This window comes from Cebus imitator, unplaced genomic scaffold (genome assembly GCF_001604975.1).
Source record: "Cebus imitator isolate Cc_AM_T3 unplaced genomic scaffold, Cebus_imitator-1.0 Scaffold27, whole genome shotgun sequence".
Taxonomy (NCBI): Eukaryota; Metazoa; Chordata; class Mammalia; order Primates; family Cebidae; genus Cebus; species Cebus imitator.
The window spans coordinates 10,538,844-10,558,801 of NW_016107342.1; the positions used below are offsets into that span (position 1 = coordinate 10,538,844).

At 36.8% G+C, this 19,958-nt stretch overlaps 1 long non-coding RNA gene across 1 annotated transcript in view; it reads right to left on the reverse strand.

The window, feature by feature from the left end:
• Nucleotides 1-625: 625 nt before the first annotated feature.
• LOC108300375 overlaps nucleotides 626-19,958 on the reverse strand; it is a 91,225-nt gene continuing 71,892 nt past the window's right edge. Inside the window, exon 3 of the long non-coding RNA XR_001823375.2 lies at nucleotides 626-750. This is a non-coding gene — a long non-coding RNA (uncharacterized LOC108300375). The remainder of the gene's footprint in view (nucleotides 751-19,958) is intronic.

The following is a 19,958-nucleotide window of genomic DNA, read 5'->3' on the forward strand; positions in this document are numbered from 1 at the left end:
CAAGATCAGGAGTTACCACCATGCACAATCTTAAAAGAAAAAAATATGAATTATAATACTTAATCTATTAACAAATTTTTTCTTTACATTTCTTCTCATCAGTTCACCTCTTTCCTAATTTAAAAATAACCTCTGCAAAGACAAGATATGTCTGCCAAGCACCTGAATGTCAAAATCTTTGAATAAAATTGAAAAGTTGACACTGAAATCTGATATGACTTCTTCAACATATAAAGCCAGAGAGAGATGGCCCCAAGAACCCGAGGCACCACCTGCATTTACATCGTCCAAATGAAAAAGTGAAAAAGGAACAAATGTGGTCTCATTACTTTCCATAAAGGGAAAGCTCTTTACCACAACAATGCCTATTATATCAGATCAAACACAGAATCATATTGTAACTTCTGGAAACTATGGAATATGTGTACACAGAGCCAAAAGACCTCCAGACAGGTGTGCCTCACCTTCAGGGACTCGTGTGTTACAGAAAATGTTAGGATAACTGAATTATAGAAACAAAAGGAATTTGCCATGTTAAGGTTTTCTAAACCGAAATTATTCTTACTTGTTTTAATTTACTTTTCTTACAATCCTTAATTCACATGTTTTTAAGTTGCATTTATACCTTTGTTAAATATGGGCCTTTTGATATAAGAAGTCAGTGTGGTAGAGTTGCATTGATACCTGTTTGATGGCATTTGTTCAAATATTTTCATTATTCCAAATAGGGTGAGGATTATATAACAGCCCCTGGCAAAAAAAAAAAAAAAAAAAAATCAATCAATCAATCAATCTAGGTTCACAGCCATAAATGGGAATGAGTGAAAGTACCTAAAACCTACTATTTTCAAGATCCATGGGAGAACTGTTTTACATATATCTACAAGCCACAGGTGTCATTTAAAATCTTTAAACTGTCATCTAATTATATATGTGGCCAATGCATGCTTGCAGTGACTGTCCCCACAGAACTGGTGTTGACAACAAAATACAGACTGATATTGATCAGCCAAAAAAGAGAGATCAGGCTAATTTGTGGAATTATGGAAACCGTAAAATTCACCAAAATTGTTCCCATTACCATAATCCATTTGAATTGAATCGGTGTTTTTCTATACAAGTTCCTTAACGTTTGAGAGTAAATAGGACCCTTCCCACAATTCATATGTCCTTATGCACACTTTTCCAATTAGCAAGAAGCAAGAATTAGCATATCAACCACAGAATACTCATACATACACTTCATAGACGTTAAGTGCTCATAAAGCTGACTATTCTATAAAAGTAATCCATGTACTTGGAATCATTAAATTTCACCTTCTGGATACATAATGCAGTACTTATGGCATGCTCTGCAGATAGATCTTGGCTAAGTACTTGTGTCATGCTCTGCAAATAATTTTTGGCTAAAATAAAAGATCAATCAAACATCTCTCTCCACAACACTTAGTCTAGTTCTTTGGACTAAAAATTAACTTGGTGAAGCTTGTATTCTTCTAGATTGATGGCCCAGTCATTCTCACTCTTTAGTGCTGCTACAGAATATACTTCTGATCTTGGACAGATCTCTGTACTGTTTCTGTAATAGCCCCAGCACCAACATAGTGACTGTCTCTTCTTTATGTATATTTGTTAATACATTTTATATATATTATTTGATACATACTTCATATTTAATATGTATTTCTTAGGACTGTATGCCATGCATTAGAGAAAAACCAATGGAAGGATGAAGGTAAAGAGGCATGTACTGTACTGTACCCCTATTATGCGGAAGGCCCTCTGAACACTTTATGTATTAAATTGACACAGTTCTGCGGGTATTATGTTTAGTATGTAGAAGAGTAAAAGCAAAGCTCAGAGTGTTTAGCCACTTGTGCAAAGTTGCCAATTATTAAATGATGGATGCAGCTTTAAACTCAGGTGTACCTGGCTCCGAAGCCTATGATCTTCCCAACACACCACATAGTTGAATCTCACTTGTCTCTACACATCAAAACCCGTTTTCCCTTTTCCAAATCCCTGGCCACTACCCAGCCAGCAGTGCAACAGGCTCTTTTACAGTATACATACTTTCACATCAGGTTTTTCCCCTTAACTGGATATCCTTCTTCCTCCCCAACTATGCAAACATTACTGTCCCTTCAAAAGCCATTTTCTACATTAAGTCTCACTTCCCCACCAGCCCTTTCCTTTCTCAATATGAATTGCACAATTTGGTTTCTGTAAGCATAAGTTAGTTTGAGGTATGTCCTTTCTTGTACTGTTTTCTAACTGGAGTATTATTTCAATCTCAGTCACATTATAAATTCTTTTATTTTAGTTTTTCTTGAATTTCCTAGTCCTCCTCCTTCTCAGTGTTGATAGACAGTAAGTATAGCACAAACACTACATTGCTATTGAAAATGCTATCATTTGGCTATTTCATAATAAACTGAGAGGCAATGTCATGTGCTGAAAATTGCACTGGACTGGGAGTCAAGAGACCTCATTTGACGTTTTATGCCGTAAACTGTTCGTGCCATTTTGGACAAGTAATAGAATTTTCTTACATCTCACTCTCCTCGCCTGTAAAAGAAAGGGTTCAGACTAGATGACACATGAACAGAATGCTTATCCTTATTTATTTTACATTGCATTCCTGAAAAAAAGAAATTATAATTATAGCCATGCACTTTTGTAGCCATGTTTACCAAAGTTTCCCATTCAGAAACAATTCTCCCTCTGTGTCTTCCACTTCATTGATAAGGTTTAGTAGATGCATTATATAAAACATAGACATTAACAGGAAGCTCTTTTCAAATTACAGCCAGTTTCCCAAACCAAACTCTCAACCTCCTACCCTCATATATTTAACACATGTGCTTCTGTAAAGGTGATTTATTAGTGAAAATCACAGTGATCCCTACTATGAAACTCAGACTACCACCTGCGCATAACACTCCAGGAGTAAATAACACGTTCACATGTAAAACTCAGGGCAAAGTCACTTCCATCTCACCAACTATCCTGTCTTTCCTTTTTCTTCTTGGTTTGTTTCGAGGCAGGGTCTTGCTCTACCTGCAATGCAGTGGCACAATCATGGCTCGCTGCAGCCTCGACCACCTGGGCTCAGGTTATCCTCCCACCTCAGCCTCCCAGGTAGCTGGGACTATAGGCATACACCACCATGCCCAGCTAATTTTTTATAGAGATAGGGTTTCAGCATGTTGCCCAGGCTGGCCTTTAACTCCTGGGCTCAAGCAATCCATTCTCCTCGGCCTCCCAAAGCGCTGGGATTACAGGAGTGAGCTCCTGTGCCCAGCCAAATTCAAATTGTTTAAGTGAGGGTTTTATCAGGTTTATTATTAATCTAGGAAATGTCTATTCTAATGGAAGTCTCTATGTGACAAGAAAAACTCAAAATCAAAGCAGCATAACCAAAACTATAAGAAGTATAATAATTACAACGGCATACAGCACTCATTACAAACCATAGTTTTCTTTCATACTGCTTTCCTTAAATCACTGCTTCATTTCTCATCCATTTATCCATTCAGTATGAAGTAACTGAACACCTACTATGAATCAGCTACCAAGCCAGCTGTTTAATTTCAATTTTGTCATGTTAAAGTACATGAAACTACTTGTTTCTAGAACATGCTATATAAAACGTAAATAATAATAATAATAAGCAGCTCAAAGAAAATGTAAATATGGAGAGAAAGCAGAAAAACCTTATATTTAACTTGAGAAAAATCCCCCAAAAGTCAAAGAAAAAAACAAAACTGCTAAGAGCAGGGAAGATATGAACTTCATCTGCACATGAGAAAATAATGGTTGGTAATATTGGTAAAGTTACAGCCTCAGAAATGACTGAAAACCATTCCGTATCACTTTTACTCTTATTTGAAGGAAAGAACCATAACTGTTAAGTTAGTTATATCTTTCTTTTAGAAGCAAAGAGTAAATGTTTCAATACAGTAGCCATTTTCCCATTCAACTTTATGTTAAATATCAACCAAATCCAACCCACCAGATTTGGGATTTTGCTGTATTACATCTCCGTCCCTCCCAATATGGACATATCTTGGTACAAATGCACTTTCTAAATGATAATAACTTAATCATTAGTAGGTACTCTACAGAGAAATAATTACCCTTCTTGATAGGCTCAATTAACCTGGTATTTTGTCTTCAATAAGCCGAACAGTACTGGAGATCTTGGCAACACTTGGCTAAAACTGTATACATCACATCATGAAAATTAACATCTCAAGTAAGAAAATGTTTTCTTTCTTCTCTTTGCTATGGCACTTTGTCTTCTGGTCTTTCATATTTTCAAATACTTTAGAAAATACTAAAGGAAAATGGAAACAAAAGCTCTAAAATCTGTAACAAGATTTCTCAGAAAATAAGTGGGGCCCCAAACATGTCTTTAAAAAAAAAAAAAAAAAAAAAAAAAAAGGAGATCTTGAGGAGATCTCAGAGTCTCTTGTACATTTATTTTACTCAGATTACTTGAGAGGAGTTGTTGGTTTTATCTCTCTGTATTTGAACTTAACAAAGCTAATGGCAACTCACTTGCTTGGAATGCCTCCTATACATCAAACACTCTACAGGACATTTCACATAATTTAGCTAACTTCCTCTTTACAGCCATCCTACAGCATGCATAATGTTATTGTTTCATTTTTGAAAAGAGGACAAAGCTCAGAGAGGTTAAGTGACTTGCACTGGGTCTCCCAGCTAGTACATGCTGGAACTAGAACTGGGATTTAAGCAGTATGCCCAACTCCCAAGACCCGTGCTGGCTCACTGTGCTTGGATCTCTTTTCCATGCCATACAGCTGGCTAATTGCCTCACTTGAGGAGAGCATGGTGCTGGAAAAACCAGGACTATATATATGTTAGACCTCTTTTAGGTTAGTTTGCTTAATAACAAACAAGAATTCCGCTCCAACCTGTGCTACTAATGTGTTCCTTTGGTAACTAAATTAGCCAGTGGCTCAATATAAAATTTTATCACTGATGACCAAACACTTCAAGGTGAATTCAGGACAAATAATGTCCTCTGTTCTCACATAGGAGGGATAAAAATATTGGTAAAAATAGTGTGCATTCCTATGAGGGTTGTTTGCTGGGACATAGTAACTTTTATTTCATTATTTTTACATTTAGCTTGATGCGAAATATAATCACCAAGTTGCCAGAATCCAAGCAGTAGCAGCTAATAATCATATGACTGGGTCCCCTCCCTAAGACTCTGATTATGTGAAGTTATTTTTTGTGACTTCCACAAAGTAGATTTTTTAAAGGAGGCACTATTCTATCAAATTATGTAAATAATTTAAAACTTCCTCTTATACATCCCTCCCTGCTCTTTGTAAGTCACCCAACGATTTGCAAAAATAACCATGGGAAATGTTTTGGGTGGGCTTTTGTAGATATTTTTAGCTAAACTGGTGGAGGTTTAAAATGCAAGCATGCGAATGTCTGCCATTTAGAGAAATCACCTGCTCACACAGTTCCGTGGAGAAGTGGAATGTTTTAATGTGTGTCATTCAGTACAACATGTGGACTGCATTAAGGCAGGTTATAGCAGGTCATGCCACGTGACACAGCTGAGCCACATATAATCACAAGCAATACAACTTGCTCAATGCAACATAAATTTAAACAGGAGTAGGTTTTTTACCCTCAAAAAGAGGCAACAGCTGCTGTAGATAACAAAATGCCCACACTACCCCACACTGAGAGGGGTTTGTGCTTTGACATGATCTGAATTATATGTAGGTAGTTCAGTACATCTATATTTAGGGGCATCTCTAAATATGAACAATGGGTGTTTTGGTGCATAGAATACATTCTCTAAGTGGCGCAAACCTCATGTTTTTTTAATAGTGCATTTTGTAATTTTCTCACTAGTGAATAAGAAGCATTTTAAAATATAGCCTTAAAAATTAGACAGTAGAGACAATTTTTGGCTTAGATAAGCTGGCTTCTGAGCCAGTGGGCCAAATATTTAGTGTTCTTATTTAGACGAAAGATAAAATACTCTGCAAGTACAGCACTGAGAAGACCTAGAAAAAAAGAAAACACCACTGAATTATGATAAAACAACAAATCAGAGAAAGTAGAGAGATGTGCTGCTAAAATCGACAATTGTTAATTTCCAAGAAAAGTCAGTACACGTGGCATCACTGGCAAGCACGATAGTCCTAAAAACCTTAAGAGGTCTGTTGGGTTGTTTGTTTGCTTACTCCTTCTTCCTTGAAATAGGGTGTCACATTGTAACTTGAATTATCTTGATTTTGGATACCACTTCTGACATTTAGATTTAGCTTCTCAATAAAGCCTCAGAAGTGTTCCCTGAGTAGGCAAAGAACAAATCTCTTCAGATAACCCCACCCAGCTCTGGTCACTCCCACTATGACAGCACAAACCCGCCCAGGCAACACTTACATATCCATCTCTGCATAACTATAATTAACCACGTGCTAGCTCATAAATCTATTTGAAGGCAAATGTCATATGATAAGAAGAAGATGGGAATATTTTTACAATGTCTCTTTTGTATTCATCAATAAATATGAATCTGTTCTACTGAACTCAATTTTGAACAGTATAAAAACAAGTGAAGCATCTCATTAAAGAGGAGAAATTTAAGCTTTAGAAATCATTTCAGGCTAGAGAAAGAGTAAGAAAGCTCAATTCTGTAGGGCACAAACAATGAGTGTGTCTGAGAAATGAATTATGTACTGACTGCTTACTATGTGTGAAGCATGTTACCTGTCTGACCTAATGTGATCCATGAGAAAACTAAAACAAAAAGAGAAAAGCTTTCAGGAGTCCAGAAATGTGGCTGAATTTACATAGCCAGTGTGTGGCAAAACAAGAATTCAAACCTAGATCTCACTGGTAACAGGGCCACATCTTTGAACCAAATACCTATCCTTTAAACTGGTTTTGCCTAACCTCACCCACATGGAGTTCAGGCTAAACCTATTTTCCCTAGCACTCATATTTGGTTCTATAAGTCAACCTATCATTTCTCCACAAATAAACTGAAAACTTCTTATGGACAAAGACTTTATAAATTATTTCTTTTTAATCTTCACATGACTATCTGTATGTTGGAGACCAAATAGATAAACAATGTTTGCTGAATTTAAATGTTCTTATCTACATCTACTCGTTAGCCCCATCTTCTCCACTCAGCTCTGACGATAGAGGCAGGTGGCATTCCTGGAAACAGGACTAAGCTTGCCAAAGACCTGAGTATTGGATCCAGCTTTGCCTCACTTTGGTTGTGTGACACTGAGAAATTCAATAGCTTATTCTTTCGGTTTCCTCATCTGTAAAATTCAAATATATAAAATCTATATCATAAAGTTGAAATAGTGTCATATTTTTCTTCGGCTGTTTTCGTACTCTATAAAAAAAGGAGGAAAGTTTAACTGACAAAACTCCTAAGTAACTGCTGTGTATAGCAGTGAATTTTTCCTGGAGCTAGGTATCGTTCAGTCATTCACAGGACATCTCTTTTGTGCAAGCATCCTTCTGGGGAGCGGCCAGAGAGTGGTGAGCAAAACTCAGTCTCCACTCTTCCCAGGATTCATGATCTACTGGTCCAGATGTTATAGCTGAAATTATTTTATCACTTTCATTTTTAAAATATACCTGCAATTTCCTTTATTATTAGGGGACCTTTCAAGAGTCAATTTACTATCCATTAGATCTGTGATCCTAATAACTGAAATTTCTTATAAAGTAAAAAGTTACACATGACACTAGAAGTACGGCTGCCCACACATTTCTGAAATATTACAGGTTATGAATAGAACACTCAGGAATTACAGGGACTGACATAAAATCATACAGATTTTTTTCAGTATGAAAGTGTTGTGTTCAAAGTTTCCCAGTGTAAGAGCAAAACTCTAATTCAGGTCCTAATTTAAAAAGATGAACTATCAGACCAATAAGGCAACATGGCTTTGGTCATCACCACTGTACTATTTGAGATAAGATGAAAACAAAAAGAAACATTCCAAAATTCACATGTTGATATTTGATATATTAAATATTCTAGAAGACTAAATTCTCAATATAAAAAAATTACATGACATTTTATGATCATCAGTTGCAGAACCGATCACACGAAAGATGACAATTACACCAATAGGTCTCTTAAACCTGGTGTCATCTTTTAAAATGTGTTTGTGTTAAAATACATTTCCAGTCCATGGGATTACACTTTTATTTACTTTTATTTCTCACAAAAAGATGTGATGTGTTTAATGTTAATAATTCCATAACAACCAATTAACAGAAATGTGAAGAACAGATTTTTCATAAGAAAAGAGTTGTTGGCAATGGATTTCAACAAATTCCCTGGCTGGCTAAAGATATATCATGCTGGGCAATGGAGTAGGCAAACCCCTTCCATGGCAAACTTTCAAGGACCCATCCTTTATGGCCACACTCCCTGTCCTCTCTTTTCTTCTTTTAAAATGCCAGTCGTGTATGGATGAGGCACATGTTTCTTCTGCCAGTGCCTGCTCAAGCAGACAGTTTACTAATTTGTAGCTCAGTAAACCTTTCACTGCACTGAGCACCTTGAGGTTAGCACATCTCTAATCATTATTTGATAACAGAAATCTGCAAGCATCACATCCCTGGTAACAAGAACATTGTATCTTAGCAACCAGCCTTGATATTCAAACAATTTCATTAAAGCGTAGCACCTCTTAGCAGGTGGGTGAGTACGGGTGTTGATAAACATTTATAACATGATCAGCCATTGTGTTTGCCAACACTATAATCAGCATGACAAATTTATGAATTTGTTTACAAGCTCCTAGATAGCCAATCTATGTAGGTAAACTACATTTCAGACTGGTTAGGAGATCCAAATATCAGATCCTTATTTTAAATGGAGAGTTTCTTTAGAAACCTATCAATTTAAAAGATTGCCAAGCTTCTCTCAGAACAGAGACATCATTAATATTTCCACTGTAGTCTAATCTTCAAATAGTAGAGTTGAATTTAAATGCTTCAGGAAAAAAATCTGAGTGGGGACTTCAGCTACATTGAGATTCATAAGAATCACATTGTAAGGTTGAATTTCCTTCTTCAGATGGATAGTCAGCTGACATGTCTTTCATGCCCACTGATCTATTGCATCAATGACTTAAAGTAAACAAATGAGGTAAAACTCCCCTTTCTAAAAAAGAAGAAAATTTTTCAGTAAATAATTTACTACAAATTTTTAAATGTAGTATAAATGTATTTTATAGACATTCTTTTAGGAATTATTGATCTGTCACCATTGTGAATTGGTCCAGACATGAACAGCCTTTTCTCATCTATTTACTTCAATCTAATACTTACCTATAGTGTTTATAGATTTGTCTGAAATTTAATATTTCACCTTAGAGAGATTTTAATGTTTTTCCTAGTGAATGATCATGAATATACGTGTATTTTTTAAATCTCCACCAACTCCATGTTCTTCAAAATTGAGAAGTCTTCCAATCTGGAAAGTGCTAACAGGGCGCATCTTTCTTAATTATATAACATAGCTTCTAATATGACTATAAGATACCAAACCTGTGATTCTTCAAGTGTTACCAAGTATAAAAGTTCACCGAGGCATGCACTGACAAATAGGTAGAAGAAAAACAAGGACTTTTATACTTTCTGAAGTTTGAACCTTGAACCTACAGCACACGGTTACAACAGGGCCCCTGGGCTCCTCATCCCTAAACAAGCTATTAATCTACCTGAAATAGGTGAACTTCAGTGAAGCATTATCAAATAGGTAACAAGCTTCCTTTCAAATTAAAACCAGCCATGATGAAAAACAAGTTTGTTGACCTAGCTTGTTCACCATGAACCATGACACGTCAGTTAATAACTACCACCTGGGCAACTCCAAGCTTCAGCAACTACCATTGCAATGTTAGAAAGATTCAGAGACAACAATATAGAGTAAAGCCTGAAAGATCAACTGCTCTACATGCAAATAGTGTTGGGAACAAAAATCTTCAGGGAGGAAGAAAACACTTAAAATGTTGTAGTGAGAAAAAGAATCATGATCTGTTGGTACCCTAAAGCAAAGACAAAAATTCTCTTCATTTGTGTATATGATTCCAGGTGGGGCAAGGGACAGGATGAGGAGGTGCAATGGGGAGACCAGGGCAGTATTTGCCATATCCTACACATTAGGTTAACAGTTACACTTATAACAATTACTCCTCCTGATTTCCTGAAGCTTCCTAATACCTATTTCTCGTATTTTGACCACATGTATAGAAACTCTTTTTGTCTGACGGAGAAAACAATTCTGTTTCTGAGGTGGGGTGTGGAGAAGGGTGTAATGACTGAAACAGGGACACAGTTGGAATCAGGGTTTACATTTTGGTAAAGTCTTTAAACCTCTATATTTATGCAAGCACTATTAACTTGTCAACTACTTATTAATATGAGCTCCTTATAGTCTGCATCTAACTTTTAAAACAGTCCCTTCTCATAAGAATTTTAAATTTGGTTTTCTATGTGAAGTTTGGGGCAAGAACCTGTGTTTCTGAATGTGTAAGACTATGTGTGTGTGTGTGTGTGAGAGAGAGAGTACAGTATGTTGCTAGTCTATTTTTTACTTACTGAAGTGGTTAATTCTACATCCTATTTCTTTCTATGAGAGAGCTATCAAAATTCACTGGTTCAGTGTAGAAAGGCTACTACCTAAACTGTTGAACTGTGGTCATTAAAATGCTGGATTTCTAAAAATGTATAATAGGTCATAACTAATGCAACTGTTGCGAAGTAAGAAAGATTTCTTATGTACTATTTTACCTTCTGAGCTGTGTTTATACATTACGGATTATCTTCCAGTTAAACAAAAAATATATATGTAAATAAATAAACACCTCATTCCACAATAACACCAGCTCATAAAGATTCTTTAGCGCATCCTTCCCTTGCCTGAGCTTGACAGTTAAAGAAAGGCCTGGTGCACATCTCAGCGACCCACCTCAGAGAGGCGCTACTGCTACTGTCAGGCACTAGTGGCAAGACCAAACCTTGACTTTTATGTAACCATTGACAGGCGGTATAGGGTTTATTTATGAAATTCATGGGACCTGACTACAAATAATTTTTGCCCAGGCTATTCAGGCCTAAAGTTTCTGCCAAAGTATTCTGAAGAAAAGCAACAGCCTATGTCACTGGTGATGTAAAAAACTTTAGCTACAGTCTGAGGAAGAAACCAGGGAAGAGCTGTCACCAGCATAAACCAATGCTGTAGTGATTGTGCACAAGAAGCCACCTCTCCAACGAGCCCTTGGGTGGTTTGCTGTTAGAAAATTGTAAGGATTGAAAACGCCACAGAGTCCACAGGGCTTGGTATGTGCACAGTACTTTTTACCTGAAGGTATCAAGGTGCAGGATAAATATTAACTCACAAATCCTGTCAGGTTTCCAGACATGTGGAGTTTGAAAACTCCAACTTTGAGTCAGAATTCCTCCCCAATTCCATTTTACTCCATTCCCAGCAAAAGAATAAGATTTACTTTTCCATAAAAGTTTGAATATAAATAGAAAACTAAAACACCCATGGAACTGAAACTTCTAACCCTCTTTCACTCATAATCCGTTCTATTCTTTAGGTTGAAAAAAAATTAAAAACACATCAATGCTTATCTGGCAAAATCAAAAAAAAAAAAAAAAAAGACCTATGTCTTTAAAAAACAAACCCTCTATCATGTTTTGAAAATAATTGGTATAGAAATGTTTTAAGACTATATAGTAAATGTCCTAGTTCCCAAAATAGGAACAATTCATAGACAAGTTTAGCATGTCTTAATTACTCTAGACCACTATTATCGCCACTAGTGATTGAATTGTTTTGTAATGCAGCCCCAATATATAGACAGTCATTTGCCTCCAGAACAAACAATTAAGATTAAAATTTAGTTTTTCATTTTTGTGTCTTTTTGCAGACTTTTCAAAAAATCTCCCTTTCCAGAAGCTGCCATGCTACTCTTAAGGCAAGCTATTCTAAAAGCAACTTTATTCTCTTCTAACTTGTTGCCTCTAAGATAATGTTAGCCAGGAAACCAGATATCCAAGCTAGAAAACTAAATTCCTAATGAGTGAAGGTCTATGGTTGCTGTCAATGAATGAGGTACATACGTCTATTACATGCATGAGATATATGCATTGTAGCTGCTTATTTATAAAAATATTCTGATTATATTTGATGTACATCCTGGGATTGGTGAGCTGTTAGCATAGTGAAAAATACACAGGTGATAGGAAAATCTATATTTCTATAATGGTCATTTGAAATAGTTAACTGGTGGGTGACTGGCCATGGAATAATATATTTGAGATAAATTTAAGGATATGACACTCAGGAACAAGGTAGTAGAGCTATTGAATTTTTTTCTCTTTATCTTTGCAATGTTTGTTTCTAAAAGGAAATTATTCTAAGATTTTAATTCCCACTTGTATTTTCTCTATATTCATTGAGCATTAGAGACTCAGGATCAGACCAAAAAACACTACTGCTTCACAAGTTTTATTTGGTTTGCTTTTTCATATTAAGTTGTTCCTATATTAGCAACCAGTACAAACAAGCTGAGGCTATAGAGAATCAAGTGAAAGAGAATGTTTCCCTTCTGCAAGAAGACACTAAATCAGAGTGATATGTTCCTACTGATATCTAAGGATATGTGCAATGCAGTAAAAAAATGGATGAAATTTTTGTAGAGAGAAAGGGCTTGCGCATAATGCTCACAACTGAGTACCTGAAATAAACAGTACAGGTAACATTGGTTGGCAGGTCACAGCTTGTGCCAGGATGAATAACAGTGCAATCAGTGTTCCAGCAGCTACCTATTGCTGATCAGGAAGAGCACCTGGATCTCACTAAATACCTTCCCTGCAGTAAAATCCTTAAGAGGTTTCTCAGAGAGGTACCAATTAGGCTTCATCATGAAAACTTTCTTTTAATAAAACTAGATATGTTTTTGAATTTGCCAAAACCAGATGTTTTTTGAATTTACAAAACAAATTTTTACTCCTACAGAATACACATTTCTCCCAAATACCTCAATGGGTCCCAAAGGGTATATAAGAATCACCTGGAGGATTGGTGGAGTTGTAGACTTTAGATCATGGATTACACTTTACAGTTATTCCTATACTCCATCACATAATCCTTCATATTGCAAACGAGTTTATGGTCCAGAAACATATAAAATAATATTGTGCAACTTTTCCCACATAGGCCTCTAGACCATTAGTAAAATACAAACATCACCCAGTCAGAACTAAAACCTTACAGTCTTAATAGCACTGCTGTGACTAAATAACCAGGTTAAGTCACTACCTAAATGGTTGCCATTCATGGGTGAGGCCTCCTGGGTGCTTGTTAGAAATCCAGTATCTCGGATCCCACCCAGGCCTACTGGCTTAATATCTGCATTTTAACAAGATCCTTAGGTCAGTCTAATGAACATTAAAATTTGAGAAGCACTAAGAAAAAAAGGAGGGAAGCAAGGGAGTGAGGGAAGGAGAAGTGAATGAAGAATATAGTGTTCTTCCCTGCACTCTTCTAAGGGCTTATATGCATTTATTCAATTAACCTCCACAATAAATTCAATGTGGTAGGTATAAAGACCACAAGTGTAAAGATATGAATTAAAACCTAGTTTCTCTAATACATGAAGATGTTTAATGGTATTTATGAGTGGAAATTGTTTTGCTTTTTGACACTCCCAAGTAGGTCCTAATGGTTCTTTAGGAAATCTCTGCAGGCAGCCATGGTAACTTCGGTCTGTAACCTCTTTTTATAACCTTCTATTCTTAGCAAAGAAGTAACTGACACAGAAATCAAGCCAGACGTTCATCCTGGAATTATGGCACGGGGTCAGGGGAGGTGGAAGGGTGAAGGGGTAACTTTTGGGAAGACTGGAGCTCTACCAAGAGCAGACAAATTTTCCACCTCAGCTTTTCTTTCCTCCCAAAGTATGTCTTACCTTAAGTTCATCCTAAGGAAAAGCTAATATTATATATATACATATATGTGTATATATATATATATATATATACACACATATGTATATATATATATATATATATACACATATATTTTTTTTTCTTTGCATTACTAAGCATATTGAATAACTAGAAGGGAAGATGTTTTGGTCTGTTATTCTTGGTAATGGTCCAATATTAAAACAATTTTACTAATAAAAATAACCTTTGTGACTCCAACATGAGAGAACAAGCAAGAGGGGGGAAGGAAAGAGAGGAGGGAGGAAGGAAAATGGGGTGACAGGCAGGAAAGAAGGAAAAAAGAGAAAACGCCAAATCAGATGGACTTTAAAATCCTTACTTTGTAATACTTTAAAAAGCCATCACCTTTTAGGAGTGAATCAAAGAAAAAAAATCTGCTTTGCTTATTGTTTCTATGTTCATCTAGAGCATAGAATATTGCCTAGCCTGTGATAGGACAGAATACTAATGAAATTAGGACAGCTAGTCCCTTGGATGGAGACCTTCCTTGTAGTTTGTTTTCTTTTATTTGACATAAGTCATAGGCTATGGAATATATTCAGTTAAAACAATGACCAGTATCCTTTATTTAATCTCACTGCATAATAATTACTGATAGAAAATATATTTTGTTCCCTAGAATATAAATACTAAAAGTCCCTCCATTATTAGAACTGACACCAAGATATGAATTTTTTTGTTGTTGTTTTGTTTCACCATTTACCTCTAACACACTGAGATTCATTTTAGAATGCCTGAGAGGATTATCAGAGTACTTTGATTGATAAATTACAAAAGGTACAAACACTCTGCAATTTTCTCAATTATCCTGAGGTTATTATTTATAAACATTTTATTTCTTGCTATAAAGCAACCATGAGGTATGAGGTATGTGTAGAAAGACTCAACACCAAATGGCTTACATTTTTATGTCTTATGGTAATCTTTACATTAAGAGAATATTCTTTATATCATTGTAAGTCCTACATTTGAAGCAGAAACCCTCCATTCTGAGTTCCATTTTGTGCCCATTCTAAGTTTCACATTAAATTCTAAGCATCAACCATGATTATTGCTGACATCTTTATATCAATGAGCCTCTGAGATTTTATGTAAAGCCCTGAAAACTTCACCCAGGGTGTCATAAAATTAGGCAAGCCTGGTTTTCCTCTGTGTTTACTAACTGAAGCACACAGTCTCTGAACTTAGAAGTAGTACATGGCTGGCTAGGCAGTCATGCCCAGTTTTCACCATTTATTATTCCTTTTAATGGCTTTCTTTTCATCCCAATGAAATACTCTGTCTCTTAATTTCACGTGAATATCCTTTACCTGGGAAAGTGGAAGAAAAATGATAACACTTGTTTCAAATTAATTTCTTACGTTTCCCTCACTGAAGTGTATCTAAAGAAGCAAAACTTATTGAATTAAGTTTAATGACATAATAAATTCTTCCTTTCCGACAATGCTGTGGCTTAATTCACTAGTGCACTTTAAGCTTTTGCCTTTAGCGTCTGATGGGTCATTAGTCTGTATGTAATCCAGCAATCCGACTCCTTGGAGTCTAAACTCAATCAGTAAGCACCAAATCAGTAGTTTCTGAAATATGACTGGTAGGTCAAGTGTCCTCAAAAAGAGTGCCTGGGGCATCCCAGATGGAGAACAGGGCATGACAAGCAACAAACTAGGACAGAATTTGATGTTGGTCAAATTCTTCAGTATTCACTGAAGACTTCATTCATTTTAACTCACTAAACAACTATTCTTCAAATGATTTGACCTCCACTTTTGATGTTTTCTAGCAATAGGTCATGCAATAAAATTGGTTGGTATGTGCCAATAGCCTTAACATACATATCATCAAGTTGAACATATTCTAATCACATTTTTGCCCCCAAAACCTTTGCTTAATATCAGGAAAATGGGCCATAGAATCGCTATCAGTCATCCTAGACCAAAACAGGCTAATTACTGCACAACAATCCCACATATGAAATGTGCTCTCTGCTGGGTCAAAGTTGTCTTTTTCTTTGACAGCATCATCTATGGTTGAAAAATAGAAATATAGATACTACTACTATTTTCCCTGGATTTCACATAAGATTTGGGAAAACATTTCTACTCTATCTTCAGTGGCTAAAGCAGCCAACCTATCCAATCTACTTAGTTCTACTATATGGCTACATTCATTTATTTATTCAGTTGATTCTAGATACTGGAAATAGAGATAAAGGCTGCAGTCACTACCATCAGGATTAAACAACTAATTTTAGATAAGTGATATGACGGTGTACTTTAGCTTACATCATCATCATCATTCTCATCATCATCGTATCTTTTTAAATAATTTAACATAAAACACACAAGACAACACTAGATATAATTCAGATCTGACATTATGCATGGAGAAATAGAGAAAAAAAATCCTCCCCCCACCTTCTAAAACAGGATTCTCAATGTTCTATAAAAAACACTTTGTCTCACTTCATCATGGTGTCATCTTCCTAGAGGAACTTGGTGGAAAGACTAGACCCAAGAGTTGAATTGAATCACTTTCTTTAGAAACTTAAGAGCCAGCAGCTAAAATTGCTGGTTGGCCATGGTCCCTGTGAGCAGATGGAGGAGCAACAAGGGCCATGGCAGCAGGAACAGATACAGAGAATTTGGATTCTGAAAGGAAGGTGACCGTGAGAGCATGAGAAGGGAGGAGAGAGAAAACAGGGAGCCTGAAAGAGAAGTGAGTACAGTCAGAAGCAGCAGGACAGAGGAAGCAAGAAAGGAAGAGCAAAAGGAGAAGAGAAATTGAAGAGTGGGTGGGAGGAAGAACAAGTGAGAAGAACATTAAACTACAGCACATATGCCTAAACCCATGAAATTAACATATTGAAAATAATCCAGTGCTTCCTTATAGAGAAAACAGTGGTTGGATCAAATTGCAGGGCCTTGTAGATGAGGAAGCCAAGTGACACACTGCAATAGGCAGCCTCTAAAATGGCTCCCAGGACTCCCTGGCTCCTGGTTATGCATGTCCATGTGTAATACCCTCCCATTGAGTGTGGGCTGGACCTAGTGACTCACTTCTTACCAAGAGAATACAGCAAAATTGATGGGTTCTCACTTCCAAGATCAAGTAACAAAAACGCTCTGAATTCCACCTTGCTCACCTTTCTTTCCCTCGCCTACTTACTCTGTAGAATGCCATCTGCCATATTGTTAGCTGTCCTATGGAAAGAGCCACATGCCAGGGAACTGCGGAAAGCCTCTGGCCAGTAACCAGTGAGGAAATGGAGGCTGCAGTTCAAAAGCTCCCAAGGAATCAAATCCTTCAAACAACTGACTGAGTTTGAAGCTAGTCTCTCCTCAGCTGAGCCTTTAAGTGAGACCACAACCCTGGCCAATACCTTAATTGTAGCTGTGTCAGAGCCCTTGAGATAGAGAGAGGCACTTAAGCTACCTACTGATTCTGGACCCACAGAAATTACGAGATAATAAGTGCTTGTTGTCTTAAACTGCTAAGTTTTAAGATAGTTTGCTATGCAACGATGGATAGTGCACACATTTAATAGGAAAAGGACTGCTTTGATCCAGATTAAGTCTAGGTCATCATTTTTACAAACAGGTCTTGCTATACACAAGTGCAACCCTAATAGACTTAATAACAGAATTATGGAAAACTCTACCTATGATAAAGGTAAGAAATTGGTTTATTCCTAATATTCCCTCATATTTCTCACAGAAACCTGGGTTTGAGCACCAACTACGAGCCAGGTACTTACTGTGAGACACGGTCAAGCCATTTTATCTTTCTGAGACACAATCTTGATATGTGGAAAATGCAGTTAATAAGTATCTCGTTTGTCATGATTGTCATGAGATTGACCCAAGGTCATGTAATTGAAACTACTTTGGAAACTGTAAAACCAGTCAAAACATAAGTAACCAAGACACAGCTGCAGTCCATCTCATCGAATTTCTCCAGGCTAATAACATTTTAAATATTTGCAACTCCTCAAAAAATAGTTCCCTTTTTAATGAGGCAAAAGACAATATCGCTTTAGTTCTTAAGTTTTGCTACGAAATATCTTTTTTGTGTCGTTTTTGCCAAATCTAATGTTTTGGGTCAATACCAATTCCATCCTTGGTCATTTCACGTATATTAAGATTTAGCCAAATAATTCCAAGTGTTTTTTTTTTTTTTAATTTAAAAAAATATGTCTTGGGTGAGATTCATTAGAATCAGGGCCTGAGGTAAAAGTTTTTGTTCAAGTGATTTATTGGAGCATTCTCAGGAGAAGGGGAGCAGATGAGAGTGGAAGAATGTTGACCAAGTGTGGGCTTAGCTGGAGGCTAGCTTCATTTGATTTGGAAGTTCTGGAGCACAAATCACACCACGGCATTAGGTCCACCTTGAGGCAAAGAGGCTGGTCTTTAGTTAGCTCCCCACTACTTTGATCCCCGTCCCTGTCATTTCCCAGAGGACAAATCTCCAGGGAAGAAGGTAGCTATGAGGTCATGAGCCACACTCAAAGCAGCTTGGACAGGAGGCAGGGGGGAAGCAAGTACGAGCCACTGAAGGGCATCTAAGCAGGGTAACAACAGCATCTCCTACAGGAGATATATTTCTTGCCTTTTTAATTGTATTTTCTCATCACTTTTACTAATAGGTCTTGTTATGCTAAATAGTTCTAGCATTTTATACCAGCTGTGTTAAATGAAACAGCAGAAAAGCAGCAGTGTGGAAAAAGAAAGATTTGTCTCTAATCAGAGTTGTGCAGCTTAATTCAAGTCAGACAACAAATGAAAGGGGTCATTGGAAGACTTTTGCTCCTAAAACATAGCCATTAAGAAATACACACCAGAGGTACGTAGGCAAAGCTAAGGCACGCAGGGTGCCTGGGAAGCAGCAGCTCAGCTAGGCCAAGTGGGAGAAGAGTAAGGGGAGTGGCTTGGGCAGAGAAGGCCAGTGTGACAGAGCTGTCAACTCAGGTCCCCAAGAGAGGCAAAGGTAAGACAAGTCCACACCCACACCCAAGAGAGAATGAGGAGAAAGGAAGGGAAGGAAGAGGGAGAAGAAGTGATACTCATAACCCAAGAGGAAGGATGAAGACAAGAATCTACCCAGTCTGCAATCATAGGCGTGTCCTAACTATCTCCTGACAATGAATGCCTCTGACTTTTCCCACCAAATTTTTCTCTGTTTCTCATATCCGACACGGCTCACCCTTTTCCTTATAAATTGTTTACATTTGAAAAAGCTCAATCATGAAACAGAAGATGGTGAAACTTCTGTTTGATGGTTATTATTAACACTTCAGCTGGAGCTTCCTGAAACATTATTGCTCTTGGTTGCCTTGAGGGAGGGGTTGGGATTTGTCAAAAAATATATTTGACTTTAGTTGCCCAGAAGAAATTCTGAAGCTTCCAAATGCATGGGAGCCTTTACAGAGGTGCTCAGTAGGGAAACGCAATCTGGAGATTATACCATACAGAGCACCCAGCCTTCCCTCCCCCAGCATGGATGGATGATCACTGCCAATTCTCATTTGTGCTTCTGACATTAATTAATTTTGGCTTTTTTAGTATATATGAAAAAAAGATTGGAGATTCTCATGAATAAAACAGTACAGTGGCAATACTATTTCAACCAGAATTCTGTCTCTTTCCATCATTCTCAAGCATAGATTACCACTTTTTAAAACTATTGCAACTAAGAAATGTTTATGTTTGATAAAACTAAAATGTAAACACGGGTTTAAGGTGCTTGCCTAGCTTGCTTTCTATAACAAAATATCTGCTGGTTTTCAAAGTTATATTGAAACAGTATGTTAAATTCAGTTCTGACAGCATATAAAGATACTGGCTTTCCTAGACACATAAGCAAAGTCTTTTTTATGAGCTCATAAAGGCTAGACTTAA